We start from the raw sequence: 10,006 nt of genomic DNA, 5'->3' as shown, positions 1-10,006 counted from the left end.
CCAATGTTTTACTTCCGTGTAGGTTTCCATGGGCAAAATAGTAAACGATTCCTCATCAATGTCCGCGATTTGATTCTTGACAATATCCAAGGTAGCGTTTACCAACAAGCTGGTTTTGTGCTCGTTGAAGGATCTTATCCGCATTAATCCCTTTCACAGAAGATTTAAGCTTGAGACTGACAGGTGTCGTATGATGGTGTTTACAATGCAGCGTAAAATGAAGATGGTTTCTAAACCTCGCAGATTTGCGTTCCAGAAATTCAAAACGTCTCACTAGTTTTGTGACCATCCGGCCGTGATCGCTATCGAGACGGGAATGAAGATTAAACTGCTGTGGCGTAGACATAATTATTTGAAACTTTTAAACTAATTCACACAAGCAAAATGAAAACTCACTCAGAAATTTTCGTGACTCATCCGAGTTCACTTCTTCAGCTGTTGTGACTGCTGATAGACGTTAGCGGTACTGGAGTCACGTGATCGATCTTGTGATATCGATCTATGTGACTCCAGAAGTTCCTTCGTGAAATCAAAGGAATGTATCAATTATACAACAATACAAAATTGTTTATACTGTTTTATACGTTTGTGAAGGTTGTCATTCATCCAGGTATAATCAAATATAAAATTAAACTTTGTAAATTAACCAAGTGAATGAACACATCAAGTTCACCCAAGAGCCCATCAAGGAAGGAAAACTTGCGTTTTTGGATTGCTCGGTCCACGTTCAAAGTGACGGCAAAATTGAAACGTCAGTGTATCGCAAGGACACACACACTGACCAGTACTTACTGTTCGATTCACATCACCCCTTAATACACAAGCTTGGGGTCATCAGAACTCTGTTCCATAGAGCCGATACCATTTCTTCTAATGAAATCGTGAAAGAGGAAGAGCATAAACACCTCAAATCAGCCTTGGGTGTGTGTGTGGATATCGCCAATGGACTTTTCACAAAGCGCTTCCCACGTCAAACGACGACACGCCGGTTCAGCGCAAGAACATTACTATCCCATACGTGTCAGATCTATCGGAGAAACTTCGTAGGATCTTCAGCCGACATCAGATCCCTATGTCTTTCAAACCTACGAACACTTTGAGACAAAAGCTGGTTCACCCAAAAGACAAGCCACCCAAAGACAAACAGAGCAATATTGTCTATGCTATTGAATGCAAGGTCAACAATTGCCAGGACTTGTACATTGGTGAAACAAAACAGGCCTTGGCTAAGCGTATGTACCAACACAGACGTGCCAGCTCCAGTTGTGGGGATTCTGCAGTATATACGCATTTGGACAGCACGAATCACTCCTTCGACAACAAGGACGTTGTGATCTTAGACAGGGAGCGCAGGTGGTACGAAAGAGGAGTAAAAGAAGCGATCTATGTCAAGAAAGAACAGCCTTCACTCAACAGGGGAGGCGGCCTGCGTCACAACTTGGCGGGGGCCTACAATTCCGTTATTAAGAACATTCCAAAGAAGTTTGGCTCTAAATCTACGACCTCTGGCAACACCATCTCGCCACTGGTCAGTGACCAATTGCCGACAGACCAACAGACGGCCTGAAGATGCACCTAGGATAAGGTGTGAAACCGTTGCCTCTCAAAACCGTGAGTCCAGTTGAATAGATTTAACAAGTTTAATTTTATATATACTGTTTTATCATGATACAGGTATAATGATTCTCTTTTTTCACTTAAAAGATAAATACATATTTCACATTCTGCTATAAAATTAAATACATGTGCTTGTCAATGATTTTATCATGGTTAATACTGTTTTCTTTGTCACTCAAGACATATGTTAAAACACAAACAGATATCGCACACTTATAGGTTAATGAACGCGTATTACTTTTTGGGAGAGAAATTAGACAAAATAATGCACGCGCGCTGATGTTGATGTGTCTAATGCACGAGCCCTGAGGAGGGAGTGCATTACACGCATCAACATCAGCTATCATTGAATTACATGAATTGTACAGCCCTAGTATAAGTGGCACAATTGTGATTCTACCCGTTCGTTGTTAACTAAACATATCTCGAGATTAAAACAAGCAAATTGAACAGAACAAACGGCATTTGTGAGCTAAGACTGCGCCCTTGACGTTGATGTAAGCATCATGTCACAACGGTATTTTCTAATTGCCAAAGAGGGCGCTTTTCACTTGCACAATTTTTGAGACAAGCTGTATGTACGGTAAATTTGGAACAACTGCAATTTTCTTAACCTCATTGGCACTAAAGTAGAATTGTCCCTGGTCTTGTATAGGTAGAAGAAACATTACTTGTTATTTTCGTATTTACTTTTGTCTTAAAAATGTCCATTCTCTATAAAAGGAACATACAAATATTTGGGCGGGTTATTCAAATGTCGAATGGAAATGCGTGCCAATTAAAGTAGTGTGCATTTCAAAATATCCATGTAAGTTGGACATAGTGCAGGGAATACAAAATTGGAGTTGGAGTTGGGTGTGGTATGAAGGACTTAATTAATATTAGAAAGTTAGTTTGAACCGAAAAAAGGAATTGAAAGAACGCAGAAGTCAACCTTGATTTAAGTTAAAAGGTATCGCCGTAAAATGACTCATGAAAATTAAACAGTAGCTGCGATTCACTTTATTTGTTTCACAAAATGTGATTATTGAGTGTGACATTTATAAAAACTTTCAATAATTGGAAAGTTCAACTTGGTTCTTAAGTAAATATCGATTCGTTGCTCTATTGCACTTCTTTTTAACTTACCATGTATCTATTGTTTTCTTTACAGACAATGATGGCGGCGAAGGTGATGAAGGTGATCAGTCTGGTATGTTGGTAGCTTTAATGTTTGCGCTAGTTTGTAATGTTTGAATGTAAATATTTGACCAGCTCCAACAAAACTTGGAACAAGTCGCCATACATGTTTTTGAGTTATATGCCTTTAAAGTTGACATTCCGATAAAAATGAAATTTTGGAACTCTTAATTTCATAGTATTTGACTATGGGACTTAGTGGACTTTCAATTATTAAAAAGAGGTTTATTTAATCAATAAGTAACAATTGAACTATAATAATCCTTATTCAATCCTGTGTAAGGCAGGAAACTAATTGACCCATTACTCAGAACAACAATTTTGCAAAAATATCAAGGTATCATTTACAAAATTATCCATATCTTGAAAAGTGCTGATGTATTTATATAATTTTGGTATCAGTTTAAAGCTTATTGTCTGGTGCTTATATTTTGTCAAAAATGCGACTTGTTACTGCTTTTGTCAGAACGGGTCACATATGTTCCAGAGTACGATGCGTAAGTCTCTTCCCGTGTTTGTATGATTACATTAGGCAGGCGGGTAAGCATCAGTAATAAATCTCGATATCTCGCACGCTGATGTGTCATGTGTTGCTTACACTGTTTGCCTCGACTGCTTATATCCATAAGTACCATACTTGAGTCCTGTTTATAAGTGACAGTATGTGTAGCTCAGTGGTTAGAGCGCTCGCCCCGCATGCGAGAGGTCTGGGGTTCAAGTCCCGGCACAGGCTGGATGTCCGGAGTTCCTCTGGTTTATCTACATATACACTTCTAGTGCCCGTTTCTATTCATCGTTATGTATTCTTCTCACGTGCATTATTTTCGCGAACTACCCTTCACAGCCCAAATTATATAAACCTGCACGCTAAACAATGCATTATCTAAAACCTGCACGCTAAACAATAGATTCTAGATAATACGTGCACGCTCAAATACTAGAAATACTACTTTCACATAACCATAAAGTAGAGTTAGGTGGCGCTTTAGACACAGAGATCACATAACTATATAATTGTCTGTTCGATATATATACCAACAAAAAGTACGAATATACATTCTGTGGTGTTAAAATGGTATAGTTACAAACGGTGTTCTATAATAGTGTACAATTACCGAATAAGGTGCAACTCGCTAGACTTGAGTCCAGTCCTCGTTTACGGAGTTTAGGATTAGGGTTTAGGGTTGGGATAGGGCAGTCTTGTAATAAGACTAGTAGAGTTGCACCCTTGCAAATATCATTGTCATAAATTATGATTAATGACCTCAAATAAATCAAACATCAAATGAGAATAATCGAGCTTCTATTAATTAAAAAGGGCCAAAAACAGGTGGATCATAATTATACAAGATGACACCATTGCAAAATATTCAGCATTTTACAAATGAAATACATGTAGGCCTATATCTAAAATAACATAGCCGGGCCTGGAAACACACACTAGCGCATAATATCATGATCATGCTTTATAATACCATAGGCCTTCAAACACATGTGTTTGAAGGCCTATGATAATACTGAACAAATTGTTAAATCCCAATGTCGTAGTTCAAATTATAGAGCTATAAAGTCCAGTTGATATTCACCGTAGTACTAGTCTGACATCTAAATCGATCGTTTCCAACTGGTTCAGTGCTCTCTGTGTTCGAAACCACGATATTAAATGATCACAACATAAAGTCAAGTCAATTAAACCATGCGTGAATAAGTTACCTAAGTATGACGTATGGCGCAATCGATACCATTGATTACAGGGATTGATTTTCTTTGCCAGTTAAATGCTACGTAGCTGGTCAATGTCCTGACGGTGTTTTTAAAATGTAAGATATTTTCCCTAATATTAAAACTAATATAATGAATGCAGCAATTAATATTGCCTATTGTTTTAATAGGCCTACACTCAAAGTGTATGACGGATAATGTACTCGTGCAAATGCATTCGTCAAGATAATTGCACTTGCCATGGAGTTATTGCATTTAGCTTTCGAGCCTATCGGCTCTCAAGCTAAATGCAATAACTCCACGGCGCGTGCGATTATCTTGACGAATGCATTGCACTCAGTTCATTATCCTTATCATACATGTTATGTTTCCATTATAATTTCATGTTTAAAAGTGCTAGTGTGCGATGCGCGATTCTTTTTTCATCTGTAATTTTGATATTTGTTACGACAATAAGTTATTGTATTCATTTGTTTTGTTTACAGGCAATGATGACGACGAAGATGATGAAGGCGATCAGTCTGGTATGTTGGTAGCTTTGATGTTTGATATTCAATGTCCTATACTAATAACCAAAATATTAGGTACTTACTCCTTCATTTGCATAAGTAATTGATCTCGTATGCTGGTGTGTTGCGTGTTGTTTGTACTGTTGTCCCTGACTGCTCATAGCTCAGTGGTTAGAGCGCTCGCCTCGCAAGCGAGAGGTCTGAGGTTCAAGTCCCTCCCGGCACAGGCAGGTATGTCCGGAGTTTTTACTCTGGTATATCTGTCTATGAATGTTATGTTTCCATTTGTAAATTGTGCTTGTGTGCGATGCGTAATTTTTTTCTTTCCCTTGTTTATTGATGTATTAAGAATAATAATTAAGCATCATTAATTTGATCTCGTGCGCTAGTTTGTAATGTTTCCATGTTCCAGTGTATGATGCGTAAGCCTCTTCCCTTGTTTGTATGATTATGTGAAGCTGGCGTGGGTAAGAATCATTAATTGATCTCGTACACTTGGTATGTAATGTGTTGTTTGTACTATTTACAGACTTTCCTTCAGTTCTGTTTATCAGGGACAGTCTGTGTAGCTTAGTGTTTTAGACTATCGCTCGCCCGACAAGCGATAAGTGGGGTTGAAGTCCCCGCAAAATCAGGTGTGTCCGGAGTTTTTACTCTGATATATCTGCCTATATAATGCATGTCATGTTTCCATTGGGCTATTCCAGAGTTCGGATATCCGGACTTTTTGTCCAGTCGTGACTGTTGGAAATCCAGACTTTTAAAGTGCCCAAAGGCAAAAAAATCCGGCAGAAAAATAGCTTTTTTCCAGTAACATTGGCAACTGGAATTCCAGTCGTTTTCAGAAACCAGACTTGGACTTAGATTGAAAAGTTACTCCTCTATAGGGGATGTGCACCTATTTTCTGGATAGCCCATTTGTAAATTCATGTTGAATTGTGCTAGTGTGCGATGCGTTATTCTTCTTTCCCCGGTCACATTAAGTTAATTAGTTTCAAAAGCACTGAAAGCTCCACAATACACTTGTTGACATGAGACATATGTCCTATCATCTGTCTGAAAATCATATACCTGTATTCATTTGTTTTGTTTACAGACCATGATGGCGGTGAAGGGGATGAAGGTGATCAGTCTGGTATGTTGGTAGCTTTGATGTTTGTTATTTAATGTGCTATATTAATAATCAAATGCAAAATATTAGGTAGTTACTCCTGTGTATGTTGTACATTAAAGATCTTCAAAATATGTCGCCTCTCTGTTTTTGTTATGAGGTATTGTATCCATTTGTTTTGTTTACAGAAATTGAGGACAGCGAATATGGGGATGGTATTGATTCTGGTATGTTGGTAACTTCGATGTTTTTCACTCAATGTGCTATACTAATAACCAAAAGCAAAATATTAGGTAGTTACTTCTGTTATATGATATGCCTTAAATATCGTCAAAATATCTTACCACAGTGTACGGGTATCAGTCAGTTTTTGTATTCATTTATTTTTTACAGACGATGAGGTCGGCGAAGATGATGAAGGTGATCAGACTGGTATGTTTGTAGCTTTGACGTTTGTTCGACAATATGCTATAGTAACAACTAAATACAAACTATTAAGTTGTTGTTTCTGCAATATGCAATAAAGATCTTCAGCATATCTTGCCTCACTATATGTGCTACCACAGTGAGTTATTGTATTCATTTGTTTTGTTCACAGACGGTGAAAGCAGCGGATGTGGCGAAGGTGACCGTTCTGGTATGTTGATAGCTTTGATGTTTATTTTATACAATGTGTTACACTTATAACCAAATACAAATATTAAAATCTTGAAATATCTTGCTTGTCTATGTTTGTTTCCACAATGAGTTATTGCATTCATTTGTTTTGTTTACAGGCAATGAGGGCGCTGACGGTGATCAGCCTGGTAAGTTTGTAGCTATAATGTTTGTCACTCAATGTGCTATACTAGTAGTAAAATAAATAAATACAAAATACTAAGTAATCACCTTTTTGATGTTCTTTAAAAACCTTCAGAATATCTTACCTCACTGTATGTATTACCACAATGAGATGTTGTATTCATTTATTTTGCTTTGCAGACAATGAGGGCGGCGAAGGTGATGAATGTTGCGAAGGTGAGCAGTATGGTATGTTGGTAGCTTTGATGTTTGTCTCTCAATGACAAACATAAAATATAAATAAGTAATCACTTTGATATACATCAAAGATCCTTAGAATATCAGAATCAAATACCAGAACTCAAACTTTAAGTAAACCTGAAAGACCAAGTTAAAAATACAGATTAAAGTTAATCAAGAATCACAACACTTTATAAAAAGGAATTATAGAGGAGTGGACCATACCATCTGTGATCAAGCCATCAGGTAAGATGGTGAAATCTAAGAATTTGTTGGTGAATTCTATTTTGAATTTAACTAACATTTCTCATGACGTTTTATGCCTTGCGTTCAAATGTTTTTGTTCGTTTGACCTTTATATCAAGAATCACAAGAACTAAAATATCAAAATTTTTAATTACTTTGAAATTGGCCATAAGATACATATAATTTCTTTAAAATGTGATGAGGTCAACCTGCAAGGCAGCACACAACAAGAAAAATCTTGGAAAAATCCTTCAAAAAGACCTACTTACTTTTGATTCATGGTGAAAAATCTATTTGTTCACCAAAAAGTGATATTGAGAGTACATGAAACTAGTATTTCTTATACTTAATTTAATTCCAATATAGGTCCAATGATAACTAGACAGGCAACCAACTACCAAGTAGCTGGACCATCACCATACTCTAAATCACCTGTCTCACCAAACTACATGTCACCTGTTTCACCAAAATCCAAGTCACCTGTCAGCACATGGACTACCAAGGATGTCCAAGATTGGCTGAAGAGGGAGAATCTGGGTGCGAAGCAGGGTTGTTGTCTACCAATCAAAAGAAACAAACAAAACCTATGCGATACGCTGGACAACCTTGACGGTAACCGTCTTGAGCAAATGTACCTGAAGTACTGCAAGGATTCAAACAAATTCAAAGACGAAATGAGATCAGATTACCAAATGGATAGCAAAGTGTGTCTCAGGTTCACAGTTGCTCTCCAAAAATTGTCACCTCTCTCGCCAAACTCTAAGTTACCTGACTCATCAAACTCCAAGTCATCTGTCACACCAAAGCACAAGTCACCTGACTCACCAAACTCCAAGTCATCTGCATCACCAAACTCAAAGTCATCTGTATCACCAAACTCCAAGTCACAAGTCTCAGCAAGCTCCAAGTCACCTGTTTCACCAAACTCCAAGCCACCTGTCTCACCAAACTCCAAGCCACCTGTTTCACTAAACTCCAAGCCACCTGTCTCACCAAACTCCAAGCCACCTGTTCCACCAAACTCCAAGTCACAAGTCTCACCAAACTCTAAGTCACATGTTTCACCAAATTCCAAGTCACGTGTCTTACCAAACTCCAAGTCACCTGTTCCACCAAGCACCAAGCCACCTGTCTCAGCAAACTCCAAGTCACCTGTCTCACCAAACTCCAAGCCACCTGTCTCACCAAACTCAAAGTCACCTGTTCCACCAAATTCAAAGTCATATGTCTCACCAAAGTACAAGTCACTTGATTCATCAAACTCCATGTCACCTGTATCATCAAACTCCAAGCCATCCGTCTCACCAACCTGCAAGCCATCTGTCTCACCAAACTCCACATCGTCTGTCTCACCAAACTCTAAGTCACTAGTCTCACCAAACTACAAATTACCTGTCCCACCAAACTACAAGTCACCTGACTCACCAAACTCAACCAACTACCATGCTGCTGTACCACCACTAAACTCCAAATCACCTGTTTCACCAAAATCCAAGTTACCTGTCAGCAAATGGACTGCCAAGGAAGTCCAGGTTTGGCTGAAGAAGGAGAACTTGGGTGACAAGCAGGGTGGTTGTCTACCAATCAAAAGAAACAAACAAACTCTATGTGATACTCTGGACACCCTTGACGGTAAACGTCTTGAACAAATGTACCTGCAGTACTGCACGGATCCAAACAAATTCAAAGACGAGATGATATTAGAATACCAAATGGATAGCAAAATGTGTATGAGGTTCACAGTTGCTCTGCAAAAACTGTCACCTGTCTCACCAAACTCCAAGTCACCAGTCTCACCAAACTCTAAGCCACCTGTCTCACCAAAGTCCAAGTCACCTGTCTCACCAAACTCCAAGTCATCTGTTTCACTAAACTCCAAGTCACATATCTCACCAAACTCCAAGTCACCTGTCTCACCAAATTTTAAGTCACCTGTCTCACCAAACTCTAAGCCACCTGTCTCAGCAAAGTCCAAGCCACCTGTCATACCAAACTCCAAGGCACCTGTCTTACCAAACTCCAAGGCATCTGTCTTACCAATCTCCAAGGCAACTGTCTTACCAAACTCCAAGGCACCTGTCTTACCAAACTCCAAGTCCCCTGTCTCACCAAACTCCAAGTCACCCGACTCACCAAACTCCAAGTCACCTGTCTCACCAAATTTTAAGCCACCTGTCTCACCAAACTCTAAGCCACCTGTCTCAGCAAAGTCCAAGCCACCTGTCATACCAAACTCCAAGGCACCTGTCTTACCAAACTCCAAGTCACCAGTCTCACCAAACTCCAAGTCACCCGACTCACCAAACTCCAAGTCACCTGTCTCACCAAATTTTAAGCCACCTGTCTCACCAAACTCTAAGCCACCTGTCTCAGCAAAGTCCAAGCCACCTGTCATACCAAACTCCAAGGCACCTGTCTTACCAAACTCCAAGGCATCTGTCTTACCAATCTCCAAGGCACCTGTCTTACCAAACTCCAAGGCACCTGTCTTACCAAACTCCAAGTCCCCTGTCTCACCAAACTCCAAGTCACCCGACTCACCAAACTCCAAGTCACCTGTCTCACCAAATTTTAAGCCACCTGTCTCACCAAACTCTAAGCC

At 39.1% G+C, this 10,006-nt stretch overlaps 1 non-coding gene across 1 annotated transcript; it reads left to right on the top strand.

Annotated features, from left to right (window-relative positions):
* The first annotated feature begins 3,456 nt into the window (after positions 1-3,456).
* Positions 3,457-3,529, top strand: Trnaa-cgc (transfer RNA alanine (anticodon CGC)). The gene has a single exon. It is a non-coding gene; the product is annotated as a tRNA-Ala (tRNA).
* The last annotated feature ends 6,477 nt before the right edge of the window (positions 3,530-10,006 follow it).

Source organism: Amphiura filiformis, chromosome 15, assembly GCF_039555335.1.
Source record: "Amphiura filiformis chromosome 15, Afil_fr2py, whole genome shotgun sequence".
In the NCBI taxonomy this organism is placed as follows: domain Eukaryota; kingdom Metazoa; phylum Echinodermata; class Ophiuroidea; order Amphilepidida; family Amphiuridae; genus Amphiura; species Amphiura filiformis.
The sequence above is the reverse complement of the archived record's forward strand: the minus strand, read 5'-3'. Positions and strand labels throughout refer to the sequence as shown.